The sequence below is a fragment of the Ovis canadensis genome, chromosome 4 (assembly GCF_042477335.2).
Source record: "Ovis canadensis isolate MfBH-ARS-UI-01 breed Bighorn chromosome 4, ARS-UI_OviCan_v2, whole genome shotgun sequence".
NCBI classification, from domain to species: domain Eukaryota; kingdom Metazoa; phylum Chordata; class Mammalia; order Artiodactyla; family Bovidae; genus Ovis; species Ovis canadensis.
In genome coordinates, this window is record NC_091248.1 from 75,381,969 (window position 1) to 75,401,254 (window position 19,286).

Below are 19,286 nucleotides of genomic sequence, written 5' to 3' on the forward strand. Positions count from 1 at the left end.
TCACTGTACATAACACTTGACTCCCCTCAATCTACTGGTTTAGCTTTGAATATTTAAAACAGTTTGGTGATCCACAAAGCTTTCAATGACAATACCACACTCTATGTAAAATAAAAATTTAAGATTCCAGACCCAGGATAGTCAAACTAATGTAGAATCTACAGTTTGAAAGAGCTGGACAAATTGTGTCAGATAATCAATAACTTAAAGGACCTACGTGTCTTAATGGTTGTAGAAAAGCCAATACTCCAGAGGATTTATAAAAATTGAGATATACTTCACATATGGTAAGATTCTTTTTAAAAAAATTTTTATTTATATTTGGCTGTCCTGGGTCTTCATGGCTGCAAGTGGGCTGTCTCTAGCAGTGCGAGCTACTCTCTAACTGCAGTGTGCAGGCTTCTCACTGTGCTGGCTTCTCTTGTTACAGAGCACAGGCTCTAGGAACAGGGGTTTCAGTAGTTGCAGTAGGTGGGCTCAGTACTTATGGACCATGGGCTTAGTGGCTCTGCAGTGTGTGAGATCTTCCCGGATCAGGGATTGAACTGGTGTCTGCTGCATTGCAAGGTGGATTCTCAGCCAGTGGACCACCAGGAAAGCCCAGATTCTTTTTTTTTTTTTTAGGTGTACAATTCAGTAATTTTTAGTATATTCACAAAGTTGTGCAATACCATTATCTAAGGCTAGAATATTTTCAGTGCTCCACAGAAAGATTCCATACCCATCATCAGCCACTCCCCACTTGTCCTGCCTCCAGCCCATAGCAACCACTAATCTGCTTCCATTCCAGTCTGTATGGATTTGCTCATTCTGGACATTTGATACAAATAGAAATACACAGCATGTGGCCTTTTGTGACTGGCTTCTTTCGCTTAGCAGAATATTTCCAAGGCTCATCCCTGTTGCAGCATGTTTCAGAATTTCATTTCTTTTTATGACTGAATAGTATTCCATTGCATGAATCCACCACAGTTTGGTTGTCCATTCATCTATGGAGGGTTTTTCATGTTAACTTTTAATTTATTATGGAATACACCTGGGAAAGATTACAGTAATATTTATTGTGCACTTCGATCAATCTTTATCAAATGAGTAACCAGCATTCAGATTGTGAAACAGAACATTACCAGAACCCCAAAAGCCCCATGAGCCCCTTTCCAGCCCCTTGTCACCCTCCAAATACAGCCATTATCTTGATTTCTAACTCTGCAAATGAGTTTTGCCTGTTTCTGAAATTTATACAAGTGAAATCCTATACTACATTGTCTTTTGTGTCTTGTTTCTTTCACTCAACTCTATTTTTGTGAGATTCATTTGTGTCGTGGCATATCAGTTCAGTTCAGTTCAGTTGCTCAGTCGTGTCTGACTCTTTACAACCCCATGAATCGCAGCACGCCAGGCCTCCCTGTCCATCACCAACTCCCGGAGTTCACTCAGACTCATGTCCTAAAGATGGGAAGCTTTGTTAAGAAGCATGGAAAGACTCACAAAATGGGACTGAGGGGAGGATTAGCAACAGCAAGGGAATGAGAGGCAGGGCTCAGAGTGATATGCGCCTGCCCCAGTGGCACTCCTTCATTCACATGGCAGGTTGGAGTGCTAAGACATGAGATTGCTTCCCCAGAGACTTGGGTATGAGAATGACTTGCTCTTGTCTCCAAAACTCTCAATTCTTTCAGAGTTGGGAGACACAGATAGATAATGAACTAAGAATATAAAAAATGCTTATTAAAAACTACTATGTGTGAAGAGCAAGGAGTTTCACTGTCTAGTGAAGTGGACAATAGCCTCTTTTTTCTGGTCTGTGAAACAAGATTCCAATAAAGCTATCTACAAGAGTATTTCTTCTCACTCTTCAGAAAGGGCACCAAGGATGCTGGAGGGAAGAAAAATGATGATTAGCAATGTGCCAAGGCAAGCACCTGGATGCTGTAAATTAGCAACCTGCTGAAGGGAAATCTGCTCACCTGGGTACCAACATCTAGGAATCCTTAGCAGGTAGGAAAGACCCTGTAAGAATGGTATTCCTTCACAGTCCCATTTGCCACTTGTAGGGCCCTGCTTTTGCTCTTTTCTGCCTGGTTTTCTCTTCTCAGGCCCTTCCTAACTCACTCTTTTTCATCCTTAGATTTCCGCTCAAATTCCATTCCTTAGAGAGACCTTCCCCAACCCCCTGATCAAGAGATGTTGTCTCACCGTGGCTCTGCATCTACTCTCATTCAGCTCACATGTTTATTTCTTTGTTTAAATTTTTAATTTATTTTTTAATTGAAGCATAGATGATTTACAATTTTGTAATTTCAAGTGTGCAGCAAAGTGATTCGGATACATGGACAGAGAGATAGATAGATATAGATATAGACATAGGGCTTTCCTGATGGCTCAGATGGTAAAGAATCTGCCTGCAGTGCAGGAGAACTGAGTTTCATCCCTGGGTCAGGAAGATCCCCTGGAGAAGGGAATGGCAACCCCTCCAGTAGCCTTGACTGGAGAACTCCATGGACAGAGCAGCCTGGCGAACATGATTCAGTAATTAAACAACAGCAACAACTATATACATATATAGTTTTTTCATTTGTGCATATATATATATATATATATATATATATATAGTAAGTGGTAGTCACTCAAGTCGTGTTTGACTCTTTGTGACCCCATGGACTGTAGCCCACCAGGCTCCTCTGTCCATGGGATTTCCCAGGCAACAGTGGTTGCCATTTCCTTCTCTAGGGGATCTTCTCAACTCAGGAATTGAACCCATGTTTTCTACGTTGGCAGATGGATTCTTTACTGAATTCTATTTGAGCCACCAAGAACCTACATGTGTGTGTGTGTGTGCATATGTTTATTTCTTCATGAAAATTATCACTACATGAAAATACCTTTTAAGTTATGTGTTTACTTTTTATGGTCATCAATAAAATTAACTGTGTGAGGGTAAGGTCTTTGTCAGTCTTGTTCGTGTTTTATTCATGGAGCCCGAAATAAGATCTGGTATTGTAGGTGATTAAATGCTTACCGAATAAGTGAATCATAGTGACAAAAAGATTAGTCAAGAATTACTGGCCAACATTCTAGAATATAAACTATGCACTTTAAATTGACTAAAGAATCAGCAAATTACAAGCTTCAAGAATAGACAGCGTTTTCTGACAAGAAGTTTACAGACCCTTCTCATTGTGGAGCTGGCTTGCTTATCAGTTATCTATTGCTTTGAAACAAATAGTTTCAATATCTTATAGTTTCTAAGGGTCAGGAATTGGAGAGTGGCTTAGCTAGGTGGTTCCTGTTCAAGGTCTCACATGAGGTTACATTACATCCCAGGTGTCATTTGGGGCTACAGTCTTTGAAGAACTGACTGAGGATCAAGGATCCACCTCCAAGACCAGTCACACAGTTCTTAGCAGAAGATATCAGTTCCTCCCCATAAGGGTCTCTCCAGAGAACTACCCACAACCTGCTCCCCTTGGAGCAAATAGACCAGGAGAGAGAACGAGCATAGGCAGAGGAGAAGAGTGCCCAAGATAGAAGCTGTAGCCTTTCACAACCTAGACTCATAAAAAATAAACCCTGTTCAATGTGAGAGGGACTCCCCCAGGGTATAAATATCAGAAAACAGGGGTCATTGAAAACCATCTTGGAAGCTGGCTACCCATATGGCAAAGAGTTTTCTCCATTCTGGTCTGGCTTCCTCTTCTGTCCGGATAGTCTAAGATCTGCTGGCCATCTGTAGTGGGTCTTGTTCTATTCTTACTCCAGGATCATTTGCCTTGAGATCAGATGCCTGCTTTGAAGCAAAGTCCTGCATCCTCAATTTACGAACTAGTTCACTGATCACCTTAATTATGCACACTTTCAATGATAGAGATTTTACTTTTCTCCAATACAGCCTGGAAAGCATTAGCCACTAATGTTGGAATTCACTGACCTGCATAAGCAGTGTCATCCATTAATTAAATGACTTTTATCTTAAACTACATTCTGTTGGAAGATATAGCCTCTCTGCTCAGTTTGTCCTAGGTTTAGCCTCCTCCACAGAGTGGGAAGTGGAATTCATTCTGCTCTCCCTGATGTGATCTGAAGACAGGCCCTCCCTGTGGCAGGAACACACATGGATGCTGTAAAATGTCACATCATCCTGTCCACTTTCTGCAGCAATCAGAAATTTGGTCATTTAATTCATGGTTTAATTAATGGGTGACACTGCCTATGCAGGTCAGTGAATTCCAAAGTTGGCTCCTGCTAAGAAACTCCTGGGCAGCTTCTGAAAAATACTCATTGCCTAGATCTCTTTGCAGAAGATTTGGATTCATTTTGTTCATCTTCTTTACTTGAAAGTTCTTCAGATGAGCCTGATCATCAAACACGTTTGGAAACAGGGCAGGCAAAAATAATAATAGAGAGTAATAAAGAGTCATTAAAACAGTCATATCAGAATTCACGTGTGCTAAGACCAAGGTCTTGGGAGCAAATGAGATGCTGCCTGTCCCTGTAACTTCTTACTTGGGTGAAGTCCTAAAGATGGAATTTCCTACCACACTGGCTTTCCCTCTCTTTCTACTCCCTAAATGCCTAATATACATCTTTTCCCTTTCCCTGTAGGGGCAGTAAGACAGAGAAGTCAGTTTCATAAATCTCATGGAATGGGTTCTCAACTGTAAAGGGAGTTTTGTTATCAGAATATGGGGACAGGAGAATTAATAAAAACCAATGTGAATGCATACCTTGGAGAAACTGGAAACTACTGACATTGTACAATCATCTCTCCAGCTTGGAGAGGGGAAAAAAGAACAAGTTAAATATTCCCTGCAAGTTGGATGATACCAAGTGTGAAACGTTTGAGCAGTGTCACATTGAATCTCTGCTCCTGGGAGGGTGTAATTGTCCTGCATAGAAAATATCTCAGTGCCTGTGTTTCTTTACAAAAAAGGAACGATTTCATCTCCAGCTCTAAGCCAGAAATGATTTTTCCCTCCTAAAGGAATTTAAAGCATTCTTCATCTTGTTACAGTATGCCAAGCACATGGTCATCAGAGCTGAGAGCATGGGGTGTAACAGCCAGAACAGATAATCACAGAATCTATACCCACAGCATCAGCCAAGTGAGGAAAAGCAAGCGATCCCCATTCTAGAAATCAGTGATGAAGATTCATAATGTAACCATGATATTAATATCTGTAGGAAACACAGTCAAATGCTAAGACTCTAAGTATTACAACAAAGGAGAACAATTGGTCATCTCCTTTATGAGTCAAGTACAATGTGTAACACCCAGGAAAAGAACTGGCCAAGGATGGCTGTATTACTTTCTCAGAGAGAAAAGTAGCCAGGAATTAACATCAGAGTTCTGTGTGTACTTTTGCATAATTAATTATATATACATATGTGTACATATATGTCAACTATATGTGGTTTTTGTTAATGGGGTGGGTTCATCGTTGATCATCTCCATGCTACCTGAGCTAGAAAGTTCTAGGGCTGCATGGTACCTAGGGTTCAAATCAAGTGCACACTTTCCCTTCCAGAATTCTATCTTGACAACTTATTTCTTTCTGGGAGTGTGCAGCAGTCTCCAATACCACACTACTGCACAAGTCTTTATAAGACTCCTGTTAATTTTTAATCAACCAAATTTATACATTTTGAATACAAATTTTCTCTTTAAAAATATCAGATGGCATTTAAATATTTATTTCCTTCAGTGCTTTTTTCTTTGATTTGTTCTAGAAACTGATAAGAACTTGTTAATTCTGTTTATAAGTTTTATAATGAATAATAGATCATTCTTAACAGTGATAATCATTAGATCTATTTATAGAAAATAAATGCAAAGTAAACCATTATTTGTTTCCATAACCTCAATTATTTAATCTAAGCAATGCTGTTACATTCTAAAGAATTGTTCAGTTAGAATTTTTAAAATTTAATCTTTGCTTATGGCTCCTTTTATGAATTCCATTATTTTAGATTGCTTCTTATCTTTTTTAATAAGCATCACATTATTTACTCTCTTGCTTCTTACAAGCCAGGCTGCATTAATATGTATGAATGTATATCCCTTCATTTCAGCAAATGTAAGTGAACAAGCATGTTATATGCCCATGAACACACATATGCACATGTGTGTGCACATGCACATATGCACACACAAACACACACAATATACTTGTATGGTCACATGCAGAAAAAATTTGTCTCCCTTACTCAGTCTTGGAATCCATTCAGAACAACAAATTACCAAGGAAAAGAAGAAAATTGTCATTGATTTTCTCCAGATCAAATACCATAATTTTTATAACTTAGTTTTTATTTTTTATCAAGGTTAAATATGTATGCATATGGAGTTAGAGAGAGCAAAATCAAACCAAACCAAAACAATCCCACAGTCATCGCCCACAATCTCAAATTTTTATTTCTGGGAGACCACCTTCTGCAACTTTTTTAACTCCTACTTTTTTTTAAACTCATTTATCAATAAATTGGACTTCCCTTGTGGCTCAGCAGTAAACAATCTTCCTGCAATACAGGAGATGTGAGTTTGTTCCCTGGATTGGATAGATACTTTGGAGAAGGAAATAGCAACTCAATCCACTTTTCTTGCCTGGAAAATCCCATGGACAGAGAAGCCTGGTGGGCTATAGTCCATGGAGTCACAGGAGTTGGACGTGACTTAGTGACTAACTACCACTACCACCATTAATAAATTACATACTTTTTTTTTTGAGGCTAATTACTTTACAATATTGTATTGGTTTTGCCACACTGACATGAATCTGCCATGGGTGCACATGTGTTCCCCATTGTGAACCCCCCTCCCGCTTCCTTCCCCATCCCATCCCTCTGGGTCATCCCAGTGCACCAGCCCCGAGTACCCTGTATCATGCATCGAGCCTGGACTGGTGATCCATTTCACAGATGATAATATACATGTTTCAATGCCATTCTCCCAAACCATCCCACCCTCTCCCTCTCCCACAGAGTCCAAAAGACTATTCTATACATCTGTGTCTCTTTCACTGTCCCCCATACAGGGTTATCGTTACCATCTTTCTAAATTCTATATATATGTGTTAGTATACTGTATTGGTGTTCTTCTTTCTGGCTTACTTCACTCTGTATGATAGGCTCCAGTTTCATCCACCTCATTAGAACTGATTCAAATGTATTCTTTTTAATGGCTGAGTAATCCTCCATTGTGTATATGTACCACAGCTTTCTTATCCATTCATCTGCTGATGGACATCTAGGTTACTTCCATGTCCTGGCTATTATAAAGTGCTATGATGAACATTGGGGGTACATGTGTCTCTTTCAATTCTGGTTTCCTCGGTGTGTATGCCCAGCAGTGGGATTGCTGGGTCGTATGGCAGTTCTATTTCCAGTTTTTTAAGGAATCTCCACACTGTTCTCCATAGTGGCTGTACTAGTTTGCATTCCCACCAACAGTGTAAGAGGGTTCCCTTTTTTCCACACCCTCTCCAGCATTTAGTGCTTCTAGACTTTTGGATTGCAGCCATTCTGACTGGCATGAAATGGTACCTCATTGTGGTTTTGATTTGCATTTCTCTGATAATGAGTGATGTTGAGCATCTTTTCATGTGTTTGTTAGCCATCTGGATGTCTTCTTTGGAGAAATGTCTATTTAGTTCTTTGGCCCATTTTTTTTATTAGGTCGTATATTTTTCTGGAATTGAGCTGCAAGAGTTGCTTATATATTTTTGACATTAATTATTTGTCAGTTGCTTTGTTCGCTATTATTTTCTCCCATTCTGAAGGCTGGTCTTTTCACCTTGCTTATAGTTTCCTTTGTTGTGCAAAAGCTTTTAATTTTAATTAGGTCCCATTTGTTTATTTTTGCTTTTATTTCCAATATTCTGGGAGGTGGGTCATAGAGGATCCTGCTGTGAATTATGTCGGAGAGTGTTTTACCTATGTCTTCCTCTAAGAGTTTTATAGTTTCTGGCCTTACATTTAGATCTTTAATACATTTTGAGTTTATTTTTGTGTATGGTGTTACAAAGTGTTCTAGTTTCATTTTTTTACAAGACATTGACCAGTTTTCCCAGCACCACTTGTTAAAGAGATTGTCTTTTCTCCATTCTATATTTTTGCCTCCTTTGTCAAAAATAAGGTGACCATAGGTGCATGGATTTATCTCTGGGCTTTCTCTTTTGTTCCATTGATCTATATTTCTATCTTTGTGCCAGTACCATACAGTCTTGATGACTGTGGCTTTGTAGTATAATCTGAAGTCAGGCAGGTTGATTTCTCCAGTTCCATTCTTCTTTCTCAAGATTGCTTTAGCTATGCGAGGTTTTTTGTATTTCCATACAAATTGTGAAATTATTTGATCTAGTTCTGTGAAAAATATCATTGGTAGCTTGATAGGGGGAGAAGGCAATGGCACCAGACTCCAGTACTCTTGCCTGGAAAATCTCATGGACGGAGGAGCCTGGTGGGCTGCAGTCCATGGGGTTGCTAAGAGTCAGACACAACTGAGCAACTTCATTTTCACTTTTCACTTTTCACTTTCATGCATTGGAGAAGGAAATGGCAACCCACTCCAGTACTCTTGCCTGAGAATCCCAGGGACCGCAGAGCCTGGTGGGCGGCCGTCTATGAGGTCACACAGAGTTGGACATGACTGAAGCGATTTAGCAGCAGCAGCAGAAGCAGCAGCTTGATAGGGATTGCACTGAATCAATAGGTTGCTTTGGATAGTATACTCATTTTCACTATATTGATTTATCTGATCTATGAACACGGTATATTTCTCCATCTATTTGTGTCCTCTTTGATTTCTTTCACCAGTGTTTCATAGTTTTCTATATATATGTCTTTTGTTTCCTTCAGTTCAGTTCAGTCGCTCAGTCATGTCCAACTCTTTGTGACCCCATGAATCGCAGTACGCAAGGCCTCCCTGTTCATCACCAACTCCCGGAGTTCACTCAGACTCACGTCCATCGAGTCTGTGATGCCATCCAGCCATCTCATCCTCTGTTGTTCCCTTCTCCTCCTGCCCTCAATGAGTCAACTCTTCACATGAGGTGGCCAAAGTACTGGAGTTTCAGCTTTAGCATCATTCCTTCCAAAGAACATCCAGGACTGATCTCCTTTAGAATGGACTGGTTGGATCTCCTCGCAGTCCAAGGGACTCTCAAGAGTCTTCTCCACCACCACAGTTCAAAAGCATCAATTCTTCGGCGCTCAGCTTTCTTTACAGTCCAACTTTCACATCCATACATGACCACAGGAAAAACCATAGCCTTGACTAGATGGACCTTAGTCGGCAAAGTAATGTCTCTGCTTTTGAATATACTATCTAGGTTGGCCATAAATTTTCTTCCAAGGAGTAAGCTTCTTTTAATTTCATGGCTGCAATCACCATCTGCAGTGATTTTGGAGCCCAAAAAAATAGTCTGACACTGTTTCTACTCTTTCCTCATTTATTTCCCATGAAGTGATGGGACCTGATGCCATGATCTTATTTTTCTGAATGTTGAGCTTTAAGCCAACTTTTCCACTCTCCACTCTCACTTTCATCAAGAGGCTTTTTAGTTCCTCTTCCCTTTCTGCCATAAGGGTGGTGTCATCTGCATATCTGATGTTATTGATATTTCTCCCAGCAATCCTGATTCCAGCTTGTGTTTCTTCCAGTTCAGCGTTTCTCATGATGTACTCTGCATAGAAGTTAAATAAACAGGGTGACAATATACAGCCTTGACATACTCCTTTTCCTATTTGGAACCAGTCTGTTGTTCCATGACCAGTTCTAACTGTTGCTTCCTGACCTGCATATAAGTTTCTCAAGAGGCAGGACAGGTGGTCTGGTATTCCCATCTCTTTCAGAATTTTCCACAGTTTATTGTGATCCACACAGTCAAAGGCTTTGGCATAGTCAATTAAGCAGAAATAGATGTTTTTCTGGAACTCTCTTGCTTTTCCCATGATCCAGCAGATGTTGGCAATTTGATCTCTGGTTCCTCTGCTTTTCTAAAACCAGCTTGAACATCAGGAAGTTCACGGTTCACGTATTGCTGAAGCCTGTCTTGGAGAATTTTGAGCATTACTTTACTAGCATGTGAGATGAGTGCAACTGTGCAGTAGTTTGAGCATTCTTTGGCATTGCCTTTCTTTGGGACTGGAATGAAAACTGAACTTTTCCAGTCCTGTGGCCACTGCTGAGTTTTCCAAATTTGCTGGCATATTGAGTGCAGCACTTTCACAGTATCCTTTTTCGGGATTCGAAATAGCTCCACTGGAAATCCATCACCTCCACTAGCTTTGTTCATAGTGATGCTTTCTAAGGCCCACTTGACTTCACATTCCAGGATGTCTGGCTCTAGGTGCGTGATCACACCATCGTGGTTATCTGAGTCGTGAAGATCTTTTTTGTACAGTTCTTCTGTGTATTCTTGCCATCTCTTCTTAATATCTTCTGCTTCTGTCAGATCCATACCATTTCTGTCCTTTATCAAGCCCATCTTTGCATGAAATATCCCCTTGGTATCTCTGATTTTCTTGAAGAGATCCCTAGTCTTTCCCATTCTATTGTTTTCCTCTATTTCTCTGCACTGATTGCTGAAGAAGACTCTCTTATCTCCTCTTGCTATTCTTTGGAACTCTGCATTCAGAAGCTTATATCTTTCCTTTTCTCCTTTGCTTTTCACTTCTCTTCTTTTCACAGCTATTTGTAAGGCCTCCCCAGACAGCCATTTTGCTTTTTTTGCATTTCTTTTCCATGGCGATGGTCTTGATCCCTGTCTCCTGTACAATGTCACGAACCTTATTCCATAATTCATCAGGCACTCTGTCTATCAGATCTAGGCCCTTAAATCTATTTCTCACTTCCACTGTATAATCATAAGGGATTTGATTTAGGTCATACCCAAATGGTCTAGTGGTTTTCCCTACTTTGTTCAATTTCAGTCTGAATTTGGCAATAAGGAGTTCATGATCTGAGCCATAGTCAGCTCCTGGTTTTGTTTTTGCTGACTGTATAGAGCTTCTCTATCTTTGGCTGGAATGAATATAATGAATCTGATTTCAGTGTTGACCATCTGGTGATGTCCATGTGTAGAGTCTTCTCTTGCATTCTTGAAAGAGGGTGTTTGCTATGACCAGGGCGTTCTCTTGACAAAACCCTTGCCAGCCTTTGCCCTGCTCATTCTGTATTCCAAGGCCAAATTTGCCTGTTATTCCAGGTGTTTCTTGACTTCTTACTTTTGCATTCCAGTCCCCTATAATGAAAAGGATATCTTTTTTTTTTTTTTGCAGGGCTTTTTGCAGGATAGCTATCCCACAGTCTGGTTTGCTATCTCAAGTCAGGTCCCCCAGATTGCCCTCAGGGCATTCAGGCCCGGTCCTTACCCTAAGCAATGCAGCCTGAGCCTCGCTGCCCAGCCCCCATTTGCTAGTGGTGGATGCAAGTGTCCACACTGCTTCTCTGCTGGGAGTAGCCTTAGGCACATAATCTGTGAGTTTAAATTATTTATTTATTTTTCTCCACAGTTATGTTGCCCTCTGAGGTTCCAAGGCTCGCCACAGATTCGCCAGTGAGAGTGTTTCCTGGTGTTTTGAAACCTCTCCTTTTTAAGACTCCCTTCCCAGGATGGATCTCTGTCCCTCCCTCTTTTGTCTCTCTTTTTATCTTTTATTTTTTCCCTACCTCCTTTTGAAGACAATGGACTGCCTTTCTGGGTGCCTGATGTCTTCTGTCAGCATTCAGAAGTTGTTTTGTGGAATTTGCTTAGCGTTCAAATGTTCCTTTGATGAATTTGTGAGGGAGAAAGTGGTCTCCCCATCTTATTCCTCCACCACCTTAGGACCACCCCTCAATTACATACTTTTTAAACACTACTTGTGATTTTTCAGTGCTAGGCAGCATAAATTGACTTCTTTCTACGGAAACAAAGATTAAGTTCTTTTTCACTCTTCCTCCCGTCTCTCTCTCTGTGCGTGTATGTCTGTCTGTCTCTCTCTCACACACACACACATTTCTCCTCAAATCCCAATTACACTTGAATGAAAAGTTTTATTAATTCAATATTTAATATTAGCATTATAATCACACAAACAGTATTCTAAATGAGTCATATAGGAATATGCACAACTATTGGTTTATAAAATGAATAGCAGGCTTGTTTTTAAATGTCGTTTTCTTTGTCTTTGCCCAGACTGTCGGTTCTCTAAATCTCCTCCCAATACGTCAGAGCACATCAGGAATAATGTCAGTCTCCTCTCCTCCCAAATATTCTCTCAGAGCCCTCATCCTGGTTGCCCATTCACAGTGGGTATCTGGACCCAGCTTAAAGAAAGACCTAGTTTAAAGAACTTTTCTTTTCCAGAAAAATCAAAGGGTCTTCTGACAACATGTGTGCTGTGCTAAGTCACTTTAGTCATGTCTGACTCTTTGGGACACTATGGACCATAGCCTGCTAGGCTCCTCTGTCCATGGGGTTCACCAGGCATGAATACTGGAGTGAGTTACCGTGCCCTCCTCCAGGGGATCTTCTTGACCTAGGGATCAAACTCATATCTCCTACATTGGCAGGCCAGTTCTTTACCACTAGCACCGCCTGGGAAGCCCTCTTTTGACTATAAGTTTAGCCAAATCTATGCCTATGATTGTGAATTATGCTGGTGAATCACCCTGTGGAATCTTGGTACCATTTGGTCACACAGCTGTTGGAAAATAGCATGCTACCCCTGGAGTGTGTGGAGTTTATTATGGCACATTGTATCTATTATTCCATTTAAACATTATAGCAACCCAGGGAGGTGAGTGCTGTTTTCAAGAAGATTATGATCAACTCAGGTCACACAGAGAGTGTGCAGACACAGGTAAGTTTCTGCTGTAAATAACTCATTAAGTCTCATCCAACCTTTATTCCCCTGCGCTTTCTTTCCCTGTGAGCTCAGTACTATTTGCTTGCAAATATCAAGGTTTCTGCATTTTGATTCTCCAAGGTTCTCAGAGGCTTTGATTTGGGCTATTCATTCCCCAAAGAAGCTCAGGCAGCCCCTTGGGTAATCAGCAATGCAGCTGGGCAAATTACTGTTCTCTGGACCTGAAATAAACCAGCTATGAAGACCAAATGCTTTAAATTAGAGTATGAAAAGTGAAAGTGTTAGCCACTCAGTCATGTCTGATTCTTTGCGACCCCATGGACTGTAGCCCGTCAGGCTCCTCTGTCCATGGGATTCTCTAGGCAAGAATACTAGAGTGGGTAGCCATTCCCTTCTCCAGGGAATCTTCTGGACCCAGGGATCAGACCCACACTTCATACACTGCAGGCAGATTTCTTTACCATCTGAACCACCAAGAAAGCTTGGGGGATATGAACTAGTTATTGAGAGTATGAAGAAGAGTCACTGTTGTGTTGGGGAGGGCATCCTACTCTGGTCATTTCTAACTAATCAGACCAGCTCATGGTCTCTGGATTTAACTCTGTAAATAGAAAGCATATGCTTCTGTGGGGACTGCCAGAGTAAGGAAAATAGCATAAATGACTTTAAACTGTGACAATTTCAATGGAAAGGATTTGCAGAAATGATGGGTAAGTTTTTAGACAATTTATTAAATTAGTAGTGCGGGTGTGGAGCCATAAAGCTTACTCCTTTCAGAGTAAAGCAGCCTGAAGTGTTTCAAATAAACTCTCCAAATCTCCTTGTCAAAAACAAACAAAAAAATTGGGGAATGTAAATAATGGTCTACCTTATTTGCAAACTAATCTATTTTTACGAAGTTCATTCTCGTTCTCTCAGAAGTAAGACACATATTCCCAGTATTTGTCATACACCAGGTATTTTACAGCTATTAGCTCCTTGAATTCTCACAAAACCCTGCAAGGAAATTGGCTTGTTTTTGTTTGTTTGTTTGTTTTTTTAGTTAAATGAGGAAAGAGAAGCAAGGAGAATGAAGCAAATTGCTCTGGATCACACTGGCAAGGAGAGGGACTGGGATAGGTGGCGGGCAGAGGTGGGGTAGAGCCTGGTGACCTGATTCCTGGCTTTGCACCAAATCCCAAATCTGCCTTTATTGGCTACAACACCTTGGCCAAGTCATTTAAGTTCTCTGTGCCTTTGTTTCCTCATCTGCAATGTAGGAATGAGACAATAGGCAAATGAACAATGGTCAAACTATCTATGACAGTAGAACTCTGGCCCGTTACCTCTATAGCAACCAGCCCAGGAAGCCCAACCATCACCTGTACAGTAATTGGCTCAGAAATGTCAGGATGTGGCCAAGACTGCCAGCTTCCCTAGATTTTTGTCCTTCCTTTCAACTCACAACCAACCTGAGAAAGCTGAATATACTCCTCAAACAAATCACAAAAGATGCCCCACTTCTAGTTAGCCTACCTACAGCATCTCCATGCCAACAGCTTCTAATCAGAGCAGACATGAAGCCTGCCCCCTTTTTATAGCTTTCCCACTCCCCTGACTGCCCAGAGTCTCTGACAGGTGCAAGCGATGGGGGCCAACTCCCTTCCTACAGCAAGCACTGAATGTTTGTTTTCATTTGATTGGTCTTCATTTATTTCCATGGGGATAATAATGGCACCCCAATTTCTTAGGATTGTGAGGAGGATAAATGTAAGCAACACAGGTATAGTGCTTAGAGCAGAACCAGATACACATTAAAAGTGCTCATAAAGACAGTTTTTTTTTTTAAATTATTTTCACAGTGAAAAGTAGTAAGGTAGATTCCAGTAAATTATTTGCACAAGATAAAAAACTGAGAACTACTGAAGGATGGGGATTTGGGCAGATACTTAGCTGAGACTCTTCTCTGGCCTATGCTTTCCATGTGACTCAGTGGTGAAGCATCTGCCTGACAACACAGGAGACAGAGTTTCAATACCAGGTCGGGAAGACCCCCAGAAGAAGGAAATGGCTACCCACTCCAGTATTCTTGCCTGGAGAATCCTATGCACAGAGGAGCCTGGCGGGTTAAAGTCCATGGAGTCACAAAGAGTCAGACATGACTGAGCAAGCAGGTACACATGTTTCTCTGACCTGTGCTGGGTGGTATCATTTTCTTTACTCCATAGATGAAGAAAATGAGACTCAGCAAGACTGAACTTTGAGGAAGAAACCGCACTACCATTCCAATTTATTTCCGCTTCTTATGCTCACTTTCTATGATTTTTTTTAAAGTTTCCCTTGGAGATGTCTACCTCTTGGAGGTTTCAGTAATCCTGACTTTTGTATGGGAAGAGAGCTAGTAGGTCCCATGATTCCCTGATTTGTGAGTCCACCAACCATATTTATATCAGGCAGTAATATCATGGTGGGACTTCCTGAAAAAGTAAAGATGTTGCTGGGTTGAAATTGAATGGAATAGCTCAGGGTTAATTCCTTAGAAAGCAAGACCCAGTGTAAAAAATTTCTCAGCCCATGGCACAGTAATGGGAGGATGGCATCTATGTTTTATTTTTGTGAATATTTTCAAAATAATAAAATAGATAGATAGTACCAGAACCTTAGATAGATATATAGGTCTGGCTTTTCTTATTGACAGATTATATCAATTATTTAGATGAAATGAGAACCCAAATTAGGAGCAGTAGGAGATAGACATCGTATATCACCTTATTAAAGACTATTTAGAAACAGCAGAGGAAAAAACCGGAGCATCTCTAGAGAGACAAGCTGTAGGCAGTGCTCCACTCTACAGAGAGAAAAAGTAAAAACCATTATACACTTTGGAGTTTAATGGGGAATTAAAATGGGTAAGGGAAATAATGAACATCTCTATTCCACAGCGAAAGTTCATCTTGCTGTAAAAGACCAAGAACTGTGAAATAGCCCTGAGAAGCCCATACAGGGAGAAAGATGAGGAAGAAAATACAGTAACAGAAAATCTTCAACAGCTAAGTTAGCGATGGAACTTGCAATACACAGGAGTTATTTATGCTTTTTGGTACATGTTCTAACTGTAGCATTGCATAGCCTTTAAGCAAAAGTTATGGCTCACTGATCCATTTGTCTTTGTATAAATATTGACAAATAATGGTTCCTTGTTTAAGCTGATAAGTTTGATGTGGTCTATGGGAGACCTCATGTTTAACTCCCATTCCTCCCTAATTTCCATGACAAAGATTAAAAACTAAGAAACAGTCTAGAAGGTGGAGAGGACAGACTCAGAGCCCCTAGCACCCACAATCTCAACAGAGAAGAGCCCCCCATGCAAGGGGACTCCCTGGGGTTCAGGGGCAGTGGCGGACCTCAGCCCACTAGCATGTGGAACCACCAGGAGTGTGGTTCACTCACCTCCAGACCATAGCCCTTCCTCCTACTACCTTTGAAATGCCTGTCTCTTTTTGCAGGGACTGAAATCACAACAATTATCCATACTTCAGAAAGAGACACATCTCTCACTAAAGAAAAATCGCCACATATTTGACAAGTTTCAGCAGTTCAAATAAAAGGGGTTTTATATGAGAAATTAAGGAAAATACATGACAAACTGAAAACAGCCACATACAAATAAACGTTTGAAAAGATGTATTTTCAATATCTTGACAAGATGCAAGAGGATGTTGCCCCACTGAAAGAGGATCAAGATGATGAGAGAAAATATTAACTGGATACGAGAAACTTGGTTCAGTTCAGTTCAGTCACTCAGTCATGTCCAGCTCTTTGTAACCCCATGAATCACAGCACGCCAGGCCTCCCTGTCCAACACCAACTCCTGGAGTTCACTCAGACTCACATCCATCGAGTCAGTGATGTCATCTAGCATCTCATCCTCTGTCGTCCTCTTCTCCTCCTGCCCCCAATCCCTCCCAGCATCAGAGTCTTTTCCAATGAGTCAACTCTTCACATGAGGTGGCCAAAGTACTGGAGTTTCAGCTTTAGCATCATTCCTTCCAAAGAAATCCCAGGGCTGATCTCCTTCAGAATGGACTGGTTGCATCTCCTTGCAGTCCAAGGGACTCTCAAGAGTCTTCTCCAACACCACAGTTCAAAAGCATCAATCCTTCGGCACTCAGCCTTCTTCACAATCCAACTCTCACATCCATACATGACCACAGGAAAAACCATAGCCTTGACTAGACAGACCTTAGTTGGCAAAGAAATGTCTCTGCTTTTGAATATACTATCTAGGTTGGTCATAACTTTTCTTCCAAGGAGTAAGCATCTTTTAATTTCATGGCTGCAGTCACCATCTGCAATGATTTTGGAGCCCCAAAAAATAAAGTCTGACACTGTTTCCACTGTTTCCCCATCTATTTCCCATGAAGTGATGGGACCAGATGCCATGATCTTTATTTTCTGAATGTTGAGCTGTGAAAAGAAGAGAGGCAAAAAGCAAAGAAGGAAAGGAAAGATATAAGCATCTGAATGCAGAGTTCCAGAGAATAGCAAGAAGAGATAAGAGAGCCTTCCTCAGTGATCAATGCACAGAAACAGAGGAAAACAACAGAATGGGAAAGACTAGAGATCTCTTCAAGAAAATTAGAGATACCAAGGGAACATTTCATGCAAAGATGGGCTCAATAAAGGACAGAAATGCTATGGACCTAACAGAAGCAGAAGATATTAAGAAGAGGTGGCAAGAATACACAGAAGAACTGTACAAAAAAGATCTTCATGAACCAGATAATCATGATGGTGTGATCACTCATCTAGAGCCAGACATCCTGGAATGTGAAGTCAAGTGGGCCTTAGAAAGCATCGCTATGAACAAAGCTAGTGGAAGTGATGGAATTCCAGTGGAGCTATTTCGAATCCTAAAAGATGATGCTGTAAAAGTGCTGCACTCAATATGCCAGCAAATTTGAAAAACTCAGCAGTGGCCACAGGACTGGAAAAGGGCAGTTTTCATTCCAATCCCAAAGAAAGGCAATGCCAAAGAATGCTCAAACTACTGCACAATTGCACTCATCTCACATGCTAGTAAAGTAATGCTCAAAATTCTTCAAGCCAGGCTTCAGCAATGTGTGAACTGTGAACTTCCAGATGTTCAAGCTGGTTTCGGAAAAGGCAGAGGAACCAGAGATCAAATTGCCAACATCTGCTGGATCATGGGAAAAGCAAGAGAGTTCCAGAAAAACCTCTATTTCTGCTTTATTGACTATGCCAGAGCCTTTGTGTGGATCACAATAAACTGTGGAAAATTCTGAAAGAGATGGGAATACCAGACCACCTGACCTGCCTCTTGAGAAATCTGTATGCAGGTCAGGAAGCAACAGTTAGAACTGGACATGGAACAACAGACTGGTTCCAAATAGGAAAAGGAGTACATGAAGGCTGTATATTGTCACCCTGCTTATTTAACTTCTATGCAGAGTACATCATGAGAAATGCTGAACTGGAAGAAACACAAGCTGGAATCAAGATTGCCGGGAGAAGTATCAATAACCTCAGATATGCAGATAATACCACCCTTATGGCAGAAAGTGAAGAGGAACTAAAAAGCCTCTTGATGAAAGTGAAAGAGGAGAGTGAAAAAGTTGAAACTTGGTTAGTGGATTTTAAATGCATGGACTGATTTAGACAATATGGCTTCATGAGAGCAAAGGTTGCTTGGAACTTTATAAAGGGAGTACTCAGGCTGAAATGAGGACTAACAGTGCCAGTGATCACATTTGATGTTCAGTCTCTCAGTCACGTCTAGCTATTTGTGACTCTGAGGACGGTAATATGCCAGGCGTCCCTGTCCTTCATCATCTCCTGGAGCTTGCCCAAACTCATCTCCATTGAGCTGGAGATGCCATTCAGCCATCTTATCCTTTGTCATCCCCTTTTCCTCCTGCCTTCAATCTTTCCCAGCATCAGGGTCTTTTCTAATCAGTCAACTCTTCGCAACAGGTGGCCAAAATATTGGAGCTTCAGGATCAGTCCTTCCAAAGAATATTCAGGATTGGTTTCCTTTTGGATTGACTGGTTTGATCTCCTTGCTGTCCAAGGGACACTCAAGAGTCTTCTCCAACACCACAGTTCAGAAGCATCAATTCTTTGGCGCTCAGCCTTCTTTATGGTCCAACTCTCACATCCATACATGACTACTGGAAAAACCATAGCTTTGACTATATGGCCCTTTGTCAGCAAAGTAATGTCTCTGCTTTTTAATATGTTGTCTAAGTTGGTCATAACTTTTCTTCCAAGGAGCAAGCATCTTTTACTTTCATGGTTGTAGTCACCATCTGCAGTGATTTTGGAGCCCAAGAAAATAAATAAAGTCTGTCACTCTTTCCCCATCTATTTGCCATGAAGTGACAGCACCAGATGCCATGATCTTACTTTTCTGAATATTGAGTTTTAAGCCAGGCTTT